This window comes from Danio rerio, chromosome 11 (genome assembly GCF_052040795.2).
Source record: "Danio rerio strain M-AB ecotype USA chromosome 11, GRCz13ab, whole genome shotgun sequence".
NCBI lineage: Eukaryota > Metazoa > Chordata > Actinopteri > Cypriniformes > Danionidae > Danio > Danio rerio.
Genome location: NC_141031.1, coordinates 8,982,804 through 9,000,893, shown reverse-complemented (window position 1 = coordinate 9,000,893; position 18,090 = coordinate 8,982,804). Strand labels below are relative to the sequence as shown.

Sequence of the window (18,090 nt, the reverse complement as noted above, 5' to 3'; positions counted from 1 at the left end):
CAAACAAAAGTATTTATTTATAGACTAATTGATGCTGTGCGTAAAGGTTTCCCTATCCAAGAGCGAAAGTGAAAGTGATCCATTATCTCTCATTCTCACGCAGTAGATGCTCTGTTTAACAGTTTTCTGTCAAAAAGCTGTTAACTGTGAACTGTTTGCTTGTGAAATGCTCATTTTTTCCACTTAGACTTACTTTGCGTCCTGTAAATGGCGAATGCGCTCTTGGCGCGACGCAGCTGGGTCTTAAAGGTAATGGGAGATAAGATTCTAATTGGTTTATTCTCAAAATACACCTATAACTCATTAAGAAAATAAACTCAACCCTTTTAGAACATGCGCCGCGGCGCAAGGCAGATTTCCTGTCCTTAAATTAGCAAAAACGCGTTCTGACACGCCCTGAAAGCGTTTGCGCCCTGCGTTTTGCGCTATGCGCATGGACCATCAAAATAGAGCCCTTAGTGTTTGAGGTAAACATGCACTAAGTTTTGGCAAATAACACTTTTGCTGGAGTCACGCTGTATTGTTGAGTGCATAATAGCAAAAACTATAAACAAATGACCATGTCTGTAAACATTCAGGATGAGCACACAGCGAGATGGGTGAAAAAACAGGGAGCACTAACATTTACAGTGAGGGAATGATATCCGATGTGTTATAGAGTTTGTTGTTGTCTTAGAAACAAGTTATATTGATTACATATTATATATATATTATTTACATAATGCTTTCAGCATATTATGATAGCTCGTCACCCAGTGATAAACACATTGATTCTGCAAAATTAAGGTTAAAGTGAGCAGCGTTCATCTGACAGGTCCATTTACGATAGCACCCTCCAAATAGACAGGGGATGAGACGAAATGGCCGAGCATTAACAAGAGAAGTTAAAGAGCTACAAGTCTTTGGATGCCAAAAATTTAGTTCTGTGTGGTCATGTGCAAGAAATAATATTCCATGATTACCAGGGTCAAAACTTTGTAGTGCTAAAAACCGAGGTTCTGCCTAGTCAAAGACAAGAAAAAAAGACAGAGCTATACAGGGCCTGGGTAATCATCAACAAACAAAACTGCATTCTGACAGCGAACTGCACCTGTACGGCAGGGTATGTGAACTTACGAATAGAGGTAAAGTTGGTTTTATATTTGCACATTTGGATTTTCTCCTTAATAATTTATTTTAATAAAAGTATTATTTGCAAACTCTAAATAGTGAAATTATATTATGATAGCTGAAATGATAGAAGAAATTATATGATAGAATATGATAGCAGAAATGAATTGTTTGTTTCCGTTGTAACAAGTTAATTGCGAAGTATGCAAAATTATAATACAAAAGCTAACCTAACATGATTAAACTAATGCTTTCTTTTCATTTTTAAATCTTATTTTAAAAATTAGGAAATTACACATGGCAACTTTGTTATACATATTACTATATTTATCTCAGGCCCACAGCCCTCTGTATGTTTGCTTTTTGGCCCTTCATAAGAAAAGGTTTGGGCACTCCTGGTCTAGTTGCAACCAAATTGAAGACAAATGTTCTCTGGTTTTGTAATCTGTATGAAACATGAAATGTACAATACTTTCCATCTGACCACATTATTTTAAATGAATTCCCACTTCCGCCATTCAATGCAAATCCTGACTACTCAACTTTTAAACAAAGAAGTTGCTGTCTTTTTTGTAAAATATTTGCTGTTAAGTACACTATAAGTGGAAGGCCAGCATGATCGGATGCAGTGTTACTCAGAAACAAATATAGTGTAAGTTATTGATTTTTATTGATTTTTTTTTTTTTTTTTAACCTTTTTACATACTTTGACAGGATGACATCTGACCGCGTTCCTTAAAAATGGCTATTAAGGAGTTTGTCATGATGTTGTACCTTTTGGGGGTTCATGTGCACAATCCTATCAAATGTTGTCAATTTTTATAGGTGATTACAAATATGAAGTGTAATTATAAGCTTGGCAAACAGTTTTAGATAATTTAATGTTTCCGTGTTCAAATAAATAGGACATCAAATGATATTTCAAAGATGGCCACCAAGTGAGATGATGAATTTAATTTATTTTTGTTGCCTTTAGCTGTTATAATAGTTAAAATTAGCTGTTATAAAAAATAGTGGTTAGCTCTGTTGCCTCACTGCAAGAAGGTCGCTGGTTCGTGTACTGGCCGGGCCAGTTGTTCAGCATTTCTTAGTGGAGTTTGCATGTACACCCCGTGTATACGTGCGTTTCCTCCAGGTGCTCCGATTTCCTTCACAAGTCCAAAGGCAGATTGTCGATTGTCGGATCGTAACATTTTAACATGCTAATCATAATGACAGTGATGTGTAAATTAAATTTCAACAGGATGGTCTACATATACATCTGTTGAAAATGAGGTTTGATTTAGTGACTGCGGCCTATGTACTTTTAATAATGTTAAATTGGTTGAATATGTATTGATTAGATCAGGAGTATCAAACGTAGTTCCTAGAGGGCCACAGTTTAGTTCCGATCCTGGTTGCAACACACTTACCTGTAGATTCAGTTTAAAACAAGCCTAAAGGACTCAATTAGTCTGATCAGGTGTGTTTAATCAGGGTTGGAACTAAACTGTGCAGAGCTGCAGCCCTCCAGGAACTGAGTTTGACACATGTGAATTAGATTATAACCCTTACCATTACATTGGAAGTGCTGTGGCTGAAATTTAAACAAATGGCTTGTATTTAAATGTTTGGTGCCGAGAACCAAATTGCGCGTGTCTGGAATCTTTTCGTGTCCCATGTATTTAAGACATGGTATGAGGCTACTGTCTGGAGAAAAGCAGATTGATAAATCTTATCTGGGTCTCTATTTCTGCTGCAACTTTCAAATGGCTTGGTCAGAATTTGACATAAACCACATGAATGCACCGACCCATTCTGCCTTGTATCAACAGTCCAGGCTGTTGCTGGTGTTACTGTGTGTGGATATTTTCCTGGAGCACCCACTGACCATTATTTAAACTCCAAAGCCTGCCTGAGTATTGTTGCTGACCATGCCCAATCCCTAACAACAACAGTGCCCATCTTATAATAGCTGCCTCCAGCATGATTTGGTGGAACGCGAGATTTGCATCATGAATGTATAGTCAAAAAATCTGCTATCAGATAACAACTACAGGCTGCTATGTCAGTATGGGCCAAAGTCTCCTCCAGCACCTTGTTAAATATACTCCATGAAGAATTGATGCAGCTCTAATGTCAATGGGAGTCCAAGCCTGTATTAGTGCGGTGAGTGCATGTAGCACAATACAATCCCAGATACATGCTCTGAAACAGTCGTTTCAGTCAGCTGCTGATGTCATCCTCTGCGATAGGCTCCAATGAACATATACATCACCACTGCAGCGCCGCTCTTGTCAAGCTCTGCGTTACATATCGCCGTTCTGACATTTAACAAGTCACTCTTTTGTCATCTCTGAGGAACGGCGCTGCTAATGTCTCCTGCTTCTGATTTAGTTTGCTTTGGGTGGCTGCTGTCCTATCGTAATTGAGTCATCAGTGACTGAGCGCCCGGACTGGAGCTGGCCTGCGGGCGCAGCATTAATGAACCCTGCAGCCAGTGCGGCCTAGCCTGGCGATGACTGATGACTGATTGCTGGTGGATCCCGCCATGCTAGATTTGTCACCAAAATGAGACCCCCCTCCATCTCTCCCCCATCCCAACTCTAATTCTAGCAAGACAGAGTATCAAGAACGTCACACAGCCTGTTTGGCAAATGATTGAGTCTTCAAAACAAGCTCAAAACCATCAAGCTGTGACGCATTACGTCTGAAGAGTGCCATAAATCGCATGACGTTTGAAACGCGACGCTGCGATTGATATGAATGCATTGCTGCGTAAACACCAGCATAGTCCTGATGGAAGTACGAGGGGGATGAATGGCAGCACTGTCATTATTAACGCTCTTTAGAGTGAGCCATGGCTTGTAATCATTTCTGGTCATGAGGAGTGTAAGGACTTTCTAAATCATCCAAAACTCATGGAGCGTCATTAACCCTGAGTGGCTGTGTTAGTAATCTAGACTCCATGTTTGACAGGCTACTTCACCATCAGGTAACTCGCTCTTTTCTTTCTAAGAGGGCCAGTTACTCTAAGCCAGTTATTTTGGTGTCAGTTTCTCGGGTAACACAAGATTGTGTTGCTTTGGGAGGGCCAATGCATTTACTTTGCTTTTTGTTTTGGACCTGACAGCATAGACCTGCTTAGGAGGTATTTCGAGAGAAGTTGATGAATTAACATGTTGAAAATCCAGCTCTGATTTCTCCATTGCAGTGCTGTCAAATATTGTGGAGTTCCCATCCCATGGATCAAATGTTATGACCATTAAGCAGTTTAAACAATGTTCTGCATGTTCTTAGACATATTTGAGAATTAAAATAGAAGATAGAAGATAGAAGTTCCCAATATGATTAGCATACTGGTCCAAAAACAAGTTTAAATGCGATATGCACAAATAATTGTGGCATCAGTGTAATTTAATGAACTTTATACATCACGAATAGCTTTAAAGCTATGCTTTTCTAAATAATTATCACATAAATCGCAGAGGGGAGGTCAAAAGTACAAGAGTATAAAGTACAATAAAGACAATAGTGTCATTATTCAGCTCAAGTTAGTTCAGTGTTTGTTCATTTTAGACAAAGTTTATAGATTTACCAATTGGTTCAGATGTATTATGTGGTACACATCCTGAAAAATGTTTTGGTTGCCCCCTGGTGGCTTTCTGTAATATTGAACAAAAATACTTCTCTCTCCATGTAAACAAACATGACATTAGCCATACCAAAAAAAGTGTGAATGTCTCAATTATCATCTTTTTTTTATTATTCATATTTTGCAGTCAATTGTATTGGAGAAACTAGAATGCGATGTAGCTAAATAGTCACATTCTCTAAATCAGGGGTCCCCAAAATGTTCAGCCCACAAACCTCTTAAATAACAATGCCAGTCACTTGCGACACCCTAATTCCTCAGAGGTGGTTATAAATGTACAAACGTTGTGCACACATTAATAAGCCTAAATAAACATGAGCATATTGACAACACAAAGACAAACAACAGTCTAACAACCATATCGTTTTAAAGTCATTTATTAATTTGAATTAATCTTAAACTAAACAGACTTGTGGACACAAAGAGAGTATTTTTAATATTCAGTTGTGGCCTGTATTTATTTAATGTATTTGAAGGCGTCAGAGTGAAGGCTGAGGGCTTTTTATTTGCATGTTGTTGTTTTTCACTATTAAAAATAATGTTTTTTTGTCTTCTGTGGGTTATGGTGAAGGTATTGCAATTCTAATATTTTAATAAAGTTTGTCATTGTCCAGTGACCGCCACTTTATGAAGCTCTGCTCTAAATGATAAAGCCATTTGCCAAATTGTCATCACCCCCCTTCAAACACAAGGCATTTAATGTCAGATTTAGCTCGTTCTAAATGTTATTTAATTGTGGCGTTTAAAGATTTCACTATTCCCACGTTCAGATCAATATGGACTAGGCATTGCAAATGTGGCGGACAAGTGAACAAACTTGCTTTCATATTGAAAACTTTTATGCAACTTTTCATTCAACAGAACCAAACTTTAATATTTGAGCAGATCTACAGAAGTCATTAGTGTCATCATAACAGAACTATTCAGTCTTTGTTCCAGTCATGCCAGTGCAGTCTAAGGGCCTACTCACACTATGCTATCCGAACAGTGCCCAGGCCCGTTTCCCGGATCGTTTGAGAAGTGTGCTGATTCATGCTCAAGCACGGTTCACCTGGCCGGCCCTGGCCCGGTTGGGAGAGGTGGGCCTGAGCGCGGTTCACTTGGGCTTTGGCGCAGTACGTTTGTAGTGTGAGTGCCCAAAACTGAAATCGAGACGTGACTTTAAGGGACTGTTTCATATGGATTTATAAATCAATCTTACTGTTCAGTGAACGCAAACTGCCGTAGTTTATTAAAGACGCAAACCCCTCACTGCAGCAAAGCTGCGCACCTTCAGCAGACCTCCTCATTCCTGCACCATGAGAGCTTTATGATTGTTTATGAGCTCCAAAAGTGGCGGATCTGTTCAGCGAAATATCTGACTGCGTGTTACCGCATCCCTAAGGACTGTTTGGCGAAATATTTGACTACGTCACTGCATATCAAACAACTGAAACAATATAACTAGAGAAATCTCCACTGTGCTGCTGAGTGAGAGCGCTTCTCACTGAACAGCGCAGCATCGATGACGTAAGCGTGCCCAGGCCCGATTGTGGAGTGAGTGCGGGCCGTCGGGGAGACGGAAGGTGGGACAAGCGTGCTTTGGCCTGGTTCAAGGTAACTGTACCTAGTGTGAGTACGGCCTCAATGATACATTGAGAATTGCTGAGTGTTGTGTTTTTTTTTAAAATGCCAAAATAACCTAGTCAAAGGGTGGCACAGTGACTCAGTGGGTAGCAAGAAGGTTGCTGGTTTGAGCCTCAGCTGAGTCAGTTGGCATTTCTGCGTGGAGTTTGCATGTTCTCCCTGTATTTGTATGGGTGACAGTAACTCAAACTACATCAAGTGACAAGAAAGGACAAAAGAAAGCAATTTGTTGTTGTTATCTCTTGCCACTGATATGACTAGGTTACCCAGAACAATTCTCATGTAAACCAACTATTTCTTTGAGTTTGGACCAATGTGATTTATATGGAAATCTGTGATTATTTGCATTATTTCTGCCATTCTGCAATTCAGGCGAGTAAAGTCATGTAATGTATTTTAATAAAGCACTGTATGCAGTAGATGTTAATGTGTCGGGTTCAGATGAAAGTTGCTTTTGTTTGTTTGGTTGGTTGTTTTTTATACCAAACTTTGCATGACATACTCTCTCTTCTTTGTGTGCACCAGACACCTTCTTAAAAAGACCTCATACTTCTTTGTGCATTCCTGAGTGTGCCCCACACACGTACACGGGCTTGAAAAACCACCTGTAGGACACATTCCCCTCTTTGTATGCTCAGAGAGAGAGAGAAAGAAAGAAAGAAAAACTTACAGCATTTATACATTACCTAACAATTTTTCTTGTCTTATCTAAGTTTTAGAAACAACAAATAATAACTAGTTCTAGTTCTAGTTGATCATTTGGTTGATTTGGTTGATCATTTGGTGTCAAACGTGGCTTTTATGAAAGGCAAAGGCCTCTAATTACACTTATTTTACCAAAATAAAATATGATCATGCCTTTTATTTATTTATTTTTTAGTTATTTAGTAAAGACATTAAGGTCTGACTTCATTCATTCATTTTCTTGTCGGCTTAGTCTCGTTATTAAGCTGGGGTCGCCACAGCGGAATGAACCACTAACTTGTCCAGCAAGTTTTTACACAGCGGATGCCCTTCCAGCCGCAACCCATCTCTGGGAAACATCCACACACACATTCACACACACACACTACGGACAATTTAGCCTACCCAATTTTCCTGTAACCCACGCAAAGGCAGGGAGAACATGCAAACTCCACACAGAAATGCCAACTAACCCGAGGTTCGAACCAGCGACCTTCTTGCTGTGAGGCGACAGCACTACCTACTGCGCCACTGCCTCGCCAGGTCTGACTTTGCTTAGACAAAAGTTTTGTAACTGAACAGAAATCATGTACAGTATAGAATATAAAGTCATGGTGCTGTGAAAAAATTATGAATTTGCGTATGACTCCCATGAGCTTGAAGGACTGCATGAAATGGCAAAGAAAGTGTTTTTACCTGACCTCCAGAGTACATCAAGATTGTTTGGATTCATCCTCAATGCCTCCTCCTTCATCTGACCCCAGACATGCTCAATAATGTTCATATCTGGTGACTGGGCTGGCCCACTCTCATACTTCAGCCCAGATGTGGAGGCTATCCTGCTGAAGCATTTGCCCTCTTCTTTGGTTTAAAACATAATGGGCAGCACAAATGTCCTGATTCCTCAGGCTGTTGATTTTGCAATCCAGTCTGCAGATATCTCGCACACCCCCATACTGACTGTAACCCCAAACCATGATTTTTCCTTCACCAAACTTGACTGATATCTGTGAGAATCTTGGGTCCATGCGTGTTCCAGTAGGTCTTCTGCAGTATTTGTGATGATTGGGATGCAAGTCAACAAATGATTCATCTGAGACATCCACCTTCTGCCACTTTTCCAAATGATCAACTAGAAATCAAGTTATTATTACAACTGGGATCGATGACAAGACTTCGGTCTGTTTATACTGCAACTTTCTAATGATTTGAAGTGCTTCTTTTATCCTCACTTGTAAGTAATTTTAGATAAAAGCATCTGCTAAATGAGTAAATGTAAATGTTCACACTGTCAGTAATAAGTGCATTCTGACTAGTTTAACAGTGGAAACTGCACAAATTAAACGATTTACAAGAGACTAAATTATTTCTTTTGATGCCTTCTACAAGCTAAGTCAATCTACAACCTGATTACTAAGATACTGTAGTTGACTTTATAGAAGCAGTAAGGCTTAATTAACGTAATGAAATATGCTTTGATGTTAAGTATTACATTGTATCATTTTAAGCTCTAGTAACTCCTATTTGCTCAGCAAAGACCGAAGCACAGAAGGTATGGTTTATTTCAGATGGTGTGCTGATATCGATTCATAGCCTGACCCCATCCTTGAACTCTGCACAGAGGTGGCTAGTCCTGTAAAGCCGGTACGATTGAAAGCACAGCCGCCACCGCTCCTTTATACTGTGCGCCATCATTCTCCTCAGTCATAGCAAGGTCTTCTCTGAACTGACTCCGAAAAAGCCTCTGTACATTATGCCAGCAGACTCGATCTTATGTTTATTCTCTTGAGACCTCAGGATTGCGGGGACCGAGAGAGAAAGAAAGAGCAGGTGTGGAGTTGAAAGAAACTGAAATGGAGAACGAGACAGAAAGAGAGCCAGATGATAGAATGTGAATGCCAGGGTGAGATGTATAAAGTGGAAAAATGGATATGGAAGTGAAAAAAGACAGAGAAGAAATACAGCCTGAGAAAAAAAGAAGAATTTGTGCTTTTTTTCTAATTGTGAGCTGCCTGTGCAAGCAGCATTTTAAGACAACATATATGTGACAACACTGTCAGATCATGCTACTTGTAAAGTCGTTGGCCTAATTCAAAGTCTACACTGAATATTGTCTGTAAATACATAGTAGTCCTGGGACACATTGTGGAAAAAGGTGGCTTAAAATGCATACATGGTGGTGGATCAAGTAAAAAGAAAAGTGTATATGTATGAACAGTTGAAGTCAAAATTATTAGCCCCCTTTTAAATATTTTAAATATTAAATATTTTCCAAATGATGTTTAACAGAGCAAGGACTTTTACAGTATGTCTGATAATGTTTTTTCTTCTATAGAAAGTCTTATTTGTTTTATTTTGGCTAGAATAAGAGCAGTTTTAAATTTAAACACCATTTTAGGGACAAAATTATTAGCCCCTTAAGCTATATTTTTTCTCGACTGTCTACAGAACAAAGCACTGTTATACAATTACTTGCCTAATTACTCTAACCTGCCTAGTTAACCTAATTAGCCTAGTTAAGCCTTTAAATGTCACTTTAAGCTGTATAGAAGTGTCTTGAAAAATATCTAGTCAAATATTATTTACTGTCATCATGGCAAAGATAAAATAAATCAGTTATTAGAAATGAGTTATTAAAACTATTATGTTTAGAAATGTATTGGAATAATCTTCTCTCCGTTAAACAGAAATTTGGGAAAAAAAAAAAAAAAAACTGGCAGTTTAAATTCAGGGGAGGCAAATAATTCTGACTTCAACTGTACATATATATTAGGGGTGTGGCAATGTAGAGGTATATTAAAAATATGAAGTATTAATGACAATAGACAGAATCTGTGGACATTTTTTGCTATTTCTGCAGAGAATTTTGAAAAAAATAATAAAAATCAGCAGATTTTTGAGGAATAATTTTGGTATTATGATAAAAAAAACTTAAAATTGACATCTTCACGGACGAATGGAAAACTGGAGAGGGCTAACCTAAGAATTCGACACAGAGAGCGCACACAGAGGCACACAAGCACAACATACAGGCACATACATGTGGCCGTAACACAATATTAAAAACTAGAATTTAGAATTTTTTTTTTTTTTTTTTTGCATATGTATTCATAATGTTTTAAGGAATGTAATTTTTCCTAATTTGTTTACATTCCTTTTATCCCTCTACTTATATTCAACAGCATGAAAAGAAACGCAATGTTGTCATGATATACAGTGCTCAGCATATTTAAGTTCACCCCTCAAAAATCTGTCTTTTAAATTCATATTTAACTATACAATATTATATTTGTTCATATCCCTCAGATTAGTGAGTACTGAAGCCAAATCTGGAGCCTATCTAACAATAACTTATTATAACGGTCCAAAAACTAGTACACCCAAATTTAAATGTTATAGAAAAATATTAAAAACAAATTAAAAGAGGAAAAAGAAAAATGAAAAATTAAGTTGAAATTTTGAAGATTGTAATTTAATTTTGCAATATTTTGCTTGAATTTAATTGTATTATCTTTTAATTTCTAAATATGTTTGGTTACTAAAATATTATTTTAATAATATATATCTGTTTAATAAATCTGTTTTGTTTAAATGCAACAAAATACATTGCCTATATTCATTGAGAAATGGATAAAAATATTCGTTTTCAAAATGGGGTGTACTAAGTTATGCTGAGCACTGTAGTTTTATTGAACTTTATGAAGGATTTGAGTTCTAAGACAATCTCTAACTTTCACCATTGTTGGGATCAGCATTTCAAGGTTTGCCTAAAATAATGACAATATTGAGTAGTAACTTCCAGAATTGGTTGGTTGATTGGTTGGTTACTTACCCATGTGTGTGCCTGTATGTTGTGCTTGTGTGTGTGCACTCTTAACTTTCTGTGTCAAAATTCTTAGGCTCGCCCTCTTCAGTTTTCCATTCGTCTGTGAAGATGTCAATCTCATTACTCCCTGTGACATCATCACCTTCGCTGCCAATCAGGAAGGAAGCTCAAAGTTTAAAGGGAGGCAAGCGGGGATGGTTGGTTGGTTGGTCAGTTGGATGGATGAATGGATTCATTGATTGATTTATTGATAGATTTATTGATTAATGGATGGATATATGGATTTAAGATGGATCTATAGATGGATGGATGGATGTTCTTAGTAGCATGGTGTGAATATTTCCTTATAGTGAAGTAGATATGAGAGGGATAATTTAATAAAGATGCTTTTAGCCAGTTTGAATTAATCTTCTCTTAGACAAGAAATTCTTTTGTATGCAGCTTTGTAACTTCCACAGCTGCACAACACACTGCAGTGAAAATAAAAAAATAAAAATAACACATGACATCCTTTAAAGAAACTTTTATCAAACAAAACTATTGTGAATCTCATCTCTGTTTCTTTACACAAGAAACGCTCCAAATCCAGTCATGTGTTTTACATTTTAGCTGGCATGCTGTCTTATAAGTCTGCTGCCTACTAGACAGTAGACAGCTCGGTTTTTGAACAAGCAGTCAAAGAGAATGTGCATGTGTGTATGAGAAGGAGAGGGAGAGAGAGAAGACCCTTGTGGGCCAATCTCATCTGTCACAGCCAAGCTTCATCATTAATATGCAACAGCAGCCTGCTGATGCTTGGCATTGACCCATTTTCTCGCTGAAATATCACCGCGAGGTTCACGGTGTGAGAGAGAGATGCAGACCTGCACATAATCGGCTTTGCGTGGAACACCCAGGTACAGGGGGGTCTGCTTGAAAACACAAGCACTCATAGCCCGTGATAATGGCCCCCTCTTTGTCCGGCACACTTTTGATTATGTGAGCGACGGGAGTTCAGAACTACTTGTCCGTCCTCCAAAACTGATAACAATGAAATCCGAAGGCATTACACATTTAAACCCGGTCCCTTCGCCGCAAACATGGCCAGCATTTAAAATGTGCCAGGATGACACATGATGGAGCATTATGGCAAATCTATTCATGAGATTCACAGGTAGTAAGGGAGGGAGGGTGAAGCGAGATTTGGTGCATATGGGTGATTCTGTAATCGCAGTATTGATGAAATTTCCTTCAGTTTTTTTTTCCCTTCATTTAATAATTTGTCACTCCTTGGCATGAATTACAATATATACATACACTCACTGGCCACTTTATTAGGTACACCTGTCCAAAGGATTAAGGTAGTTCTAAAGGCAAAAGTGGGTCCAAACAGGTACTAGTAAGGTGTACCTAATAAAGTGGCCTGTGAATGTATGTATATATGCATATCATTGGCATTCATGATTTCTTGGTTAAATTAGCTAATGTTCTGTTGTTTTTTATTAGGTATAATTGTGTAAAAGGGTGTTAAACTTTTTTTTTCTCTTGGTCAAATTTTATTTGTTTCTAAAAGCCTTCTGTTTGCCAAATGTGCAACATTAAATTGTTTAACCCTTTTGTGCTGTAGGGGATGTTTTCTGGGGTGATTTTGAGTCTAAATTTGATCACAACATTTTCTGTGTTTCAGAAAATGGAAACATTTTTGGTGACATCTTATTTTGACACATATTTAAAAAAAATGCTTTTGGAAATGTTCTAAATATCAATAATACACTCTGGGCAAATGTACTACCCCTTCATTAAGTTAGTGGCTGTTTTTTCCTCATTGACTGCCATTATAATGACATTTGATTGCAAAGCCATGACATGGTTTAATTAAGCATTCTTTATTCTTGGTGGTTTTCCCTGTTGGGAAGAGGTACAATTTGTAATTTTAATGTCAATCATCAATTACAGTGCAACGAAAGCTTAGTTTCAGGCTTTTATATGGAGTTCAATGGAGTATAGTGTGTGCGTGAGAGACCTTTGTGCACTTATCTTTGTGATGTGTCTGAGAAAATCTCAACAAGCACCTCAGCTCTCAGACCATAGTAAACGTAGTAAGTGTATTTATGCACACACATACTATAGTTTGTTGTTTTAATCCTTATACTTCCAAATAAAAGCCAAAAATGTTTTTGCACAGGCATATCTAAAGGGTTAATGGTGCCAGCTATTGATTAAAAGCAAAAATTACACATTTTACCTCTTCCTAAGAAAACCACCAACAATCAAAAATGTTTGATTGTATTGTGTCAAGGTATTGCAATTCAAAAAATGTTGTTATCATGGAAGTCAATGGTGGCAAAAAACAACCACAAAGTTAAAGAAAGGGTAAATTTCAACAAAATATGAGGGTTAAAACTAGTTATATTACCATACTTTATCATTAGACTGAATTATCTCCTACAACTATGTTGAAAATACTTTAATATGGAAAGTTCCAACACCTACAATTATATTGTAAAAAGTCAAAACTGTAAGAACATTATCAAGAAGAACTTCAGAATGCATCATAATTACGAAATTATCATTAGTGTAATAAACAACCCAACTGGATTTTTGCTTTAGTTTAACTAGTTAATTAATCTATTACTAATGTATTAAATAATATTTGTTTATATTTATTTGTTTGTTTATAATAGTTTGTTTATAAATAATATTATAAAGAAACTTTTTTTTCTCCATTAAAGAGGCCAGAGTGCTTTGATTCAATTTGTTGATTCAATTGATTTAATATAAGCAAATGCTTTGTTAAATATTTTCAACTAAATCAGAAGATGTTTTATTTTAGCTAAAAGGAGTAAGTAGGACATTTACAGCAAAATAATAATCATAATAATAAAAATATGATTATACTTAACAACAGGGACCATGACAGACCTGACGTTTGGACTTACTGTTCACAGTCTGGATCAGGGGTCACCAATCTCGATCCTGGAGGGCCGGTGTCCCAGCAGGGTTTAGCTCAAACTTGCCTCAACACACCTGTTTGGGTCTTTCAAGTATACCTAGTAAGACCTTAATTGGCTTGTTTAGGTGTGTTTGATTAGGGTTGAAGCTAAAATCTGCAGGACATCGGCCCTCCATGAACAAGTTTGGTGACCACTGGTCTGGATGATCCTTTTCTTCCACACAGCACACAGGGTCCATTTCTCCCAAAATGTACCCATAATACTGATTCATCTGACAACAGTACAAGTTTTCAATGTGTAATGGTCCATCCCATATCTAGTCAAGCCCACAAGTCAATGGCACTTCTGGACACTGTTAACATAGGGCTTCATTTTGGCATAGTACAGTTTTCACTGGCATTTGTGGATGTAACTACGTGTTGTGGTACTTGACAGGTTTGCCAAAGTAGATATCGCTTATAGATGAATGACGATTCTTGATGCAGTGCCACCTGAGGGATCAAAGATGTTCAGCGTAGGCTTGCGCTCTTGTCCTTTAAGCACTGAAATTACTCCAGATTCCTTGAATGTATTAATTATGCACTGTTGAAGGTGATATTTCCAAATGTCTTCTTATCTTTCTTTGAGGAACATTGTTTTTAAACAAATTCAATGATTTTCTCATGTATTAGTTAACAATCTGGCGATCTTCAGCCCATCTTTGCTTCTAATGGACTAGACCTTTCTTGCATGCTGCTTTTGTACCAAATGATAATTACAATCACCTGTTGACATCACCTGTTTCAAATCTCATCATTTAACCAATTAATAATAAACAAATAAATACATAATCCTATCCCAACTTTTTTTGGAATGTGTTGCAGGTCTGAATACAACCCGGGCTTATTGTGGAAACGTGGCCCCGCGGACGTTTCTGCGGACCGCGATTTACGTCCCGGGAGGTACGTATTCGAGCGTTTTTTGTTTTCGCGGATCCGCGAGAGGCCGCTGTGCGCGCTTTTTCGCGTCTCGGGCGGGCGCCTCTCGGGAGCGCGCGGCGTTCGCGCTCGCGCCGTATACTCGCGAAAAGCCGCCGGATCGAAAAAAAAAAGCCCTCGTCTTCGATTTCGACCGCGTTTTCGGATCCCGCCGCGTTCTCCCCCCTATTTTTCGGATTCCGTTTTTCGTCTTACCTGATTTCCGGAACTTGCTGTTCCCCGGACTCGATCCCGGTCGTCGTCCACCGCGGCTGGCTCCGGCTCCTCCTCCGGGGCCTCCACTCTGCCGACGCAACGCTGTGAGCTAAGCGGACAAGCTGATTGCATCGGGAAAGCCCTCCCTTCGGAGGTGAGCCGTCGGCCGGCGAGCGCGAAGAGGAGGGGCGGAGCGGCACGACACCGCCCCGCAGCGTTCGCTCGTAAAAAACCAAACGCGGCCTTTACGTACCTCCGGTCACGTAAATCGCGGTCTCCAGAAACGTCCGCGGGGCTACGTTTCCAGAATGAGCTTAGGTTGTCTGAATAACATGGAAAGGATGTATGTTTGCCAATGAAATATTGTTTTAAAATATTGAAACATTGTGGCTACTGAAATGCTGCGGTGTATGCATATTAATGATCCTGTGTACAGAGTAACAGTCTATGTTTTGTTCCGATTAGCCCTTTTTTTTTTTTTTATATAGAACTTTATACTGACAGAATTTACATTGTGGACGTTGACAATAGTGTTTGAAGCTTAAAGTATGACATTCCCATGTGTTATTATTCAGCTAGGCATATCCAGATTTTCTATATTAGGCACTTAAAAAGACTTGTGTTTAGGAATTACTAAATCATTAACATTTTCTAATAGGATACTGAAAAGAACAGCTCTTATTACAAGATGCATCTCCAGTTAAGCAATCACCCATATGTAAACTGTCAAGATGCTCATATCTGCATATTAATGTAACGCTTAAGAGGAAAACTGGATGGGCAGATTTGGCTTGCGGTCTGTGATAGAGGGCTTAGGGAAGCTTAAACATGTAATGCAGGTGAGCTGGAGGGATGTTGCTTAAATTGGCACAGGAATGAGGTAACCACTTCTATATGCATGCAGCTGCATCGTGATTGGCAGGGTTTGGTGCACAGGCTCCTCCCAGTGCTTTGTTTGGGAAAGGGAAACATGTTGGATGCACATGCTCTTCCATGATAGAGCTTTTCTGAAGAGTGTGTTGAGTACTTGAGCATTAATTATCAAAGCGTTGAGGGAAATAATGTTCTGACTTCTGTTTAAATGAACACGGTGGGCTGTTGAGACATCTTCCTGCAATGCTCATCCATTTATTAATTTTCTTTTCAGCTTAGTCCCTTTATTAATCCAGGGGGCGCCACAGCGGAATGAACCGCAAACTTATCCAGCACGTTTTTACACAGAGGATGCCCTTCCAGCTGCAACCCATTTCTGGGAATCATCCACAACACTCATTCACACTCATACACTACAGACAATTTAGCCTACCCAATTCTCCTGCCTACCGCATGTCTTTGGACTGTGGGCGAAATGGGAGCATCCGGAAGGAAACCCACGCAAACGCTGGGTGAACATGCAAACTCCACGTAGAAACGGCAACTGACCCAGCCGAGGCTCGAACTAGTGACCCTTTTGCTGTGAGGCGACAGCACTACCTACTGCGCCACCGTGTCTTCCTGCAATATATGTGTTATTTCTGTGTGTGTGTCTATGAACAAAGCAGCTGTACTGCTTAGTATTTACTGGTTAAATACGTATTTTTATTGATCAATTGATTAATTTGTTCATGTTTTTGTGATGAATAGCTAAATCATTTAATGCATCACTTCTCAATACACATATAAATATCTTAAAGTAAATAAATGTCTTTCTGTCGTTCGGATTAGACGTTAAACCAAGGTCCTGAGTTTCTGTGGGCGTTTAAAAATTCCCAGGATGTCCTTTAAAAAAGAGTAAGGGTTTAACCTCGGCATCCTGGCCAAATTTGCCTACTGGCCTCTGTTAATCATGGCCTACTTACCTTCACCATATCATAATTGGCTTCATCACTCTGTCTCCACTCCACCAATTAGCTGGTGTGTGGTGTGTGGTCTGGCGCAATATGGCTGCCGTAAGGTCATCCAGGTAGATTCTGCACACTGGTGATGGATGAGGATTGTGTAAAAGCGCTTTGAGAGTCTAGAAAAGTGATATATAAATGTAAGAAATTATTATTATTATTATTATTATTATTATCATCATCATTATTATTATTAATTATTATTATTATTATTATTATTATTATTATTATTATTATTATTATTATTATTATTGTAAATAAATAAAATCTAACTGACTCAAACTTTTAAAATATTTTTAAAAAGAGTAAATTAATAGTAGACAACAGTAATTAATAATAGTAGACAACCATTAATTTATTAATAATAGAGTAATTACAGGGATAGTTAAAGGAAAACAGCATTTTGGAATCGTTTACTTATCAGTTCCCCTTTGTTCCATTCTTGCTTGAGTTTCTTCTGTTGAACACAAAAGATACTTTGAAAAATGTTGGAAACTGGTTCTCATGAACTTCCATGATGTTTGTCCTTGGTTAATTTGTTTATTTATATATGTTTATTTATTTTCATCAACAGAACTAAATATTAAAAACCTAATAAAGGTTGATAAACCTAATACATTTTTGGGTGAACTATCCATTGATTGATTGATTAATGATGTGGTAAAGTATATGTATTTTATAGTAATTGATTTTATTTTGTACTATTACATTGACCTAATGTGTATTTGTCATGGTTTGTCAGTTGGCCAAATTGTGCATGTCATGTTTAATATTGTATGTAGTCACATATAATACATTCTGTCCATTTTATATATACCTTTAGAATAACATCATACATTTATATTCTATTATATATTTACCATGTATCATTCAGGACCATATATACACTCGCTGGCCACTATATTAAGGACACCTGTCCAACTGCTCGTTACCGCAAATTTCTAATCAGTCAATCACTTGGCAGCAACTCAACACTTTTAGGCATGTGTCAGGACGATCTGCTGCAGCTCAAACCAAGCATCAGAATGGGGAAGAAAGCAGATTTAAGTGACTTTGAACATGGCATGGTTGTTGGTGGCAGACGGGCTGGTCTGAGTATTTCAGAAACTGCAGATCTACTGGGATTTTCACACACAACCATCTCTAGGCTTTACAGAGAATGATCTGAAAAAGAGAAAATATCCAGCGGCGGTTCTGTGTGCACAAATGCCTTGTTGATGCCAGAGGT

The 18,090-nt window shown here is 38.2% G+C and overlaps 1 protein-coding gene across 49 annotated transcripts in view; it reads left to right on the top strand.

Annotated features, from left to right (window-relative positions):
• The window catches only part of si:ch211-51h4.2, a 458,725-nt gene that overhangs the window by 169,667 nt on the left and 270,968 nt on the right, over nucleotides 1-18,090 (top strand). The gene's annotated exons all lie outside the window — the stretch shown is intronic.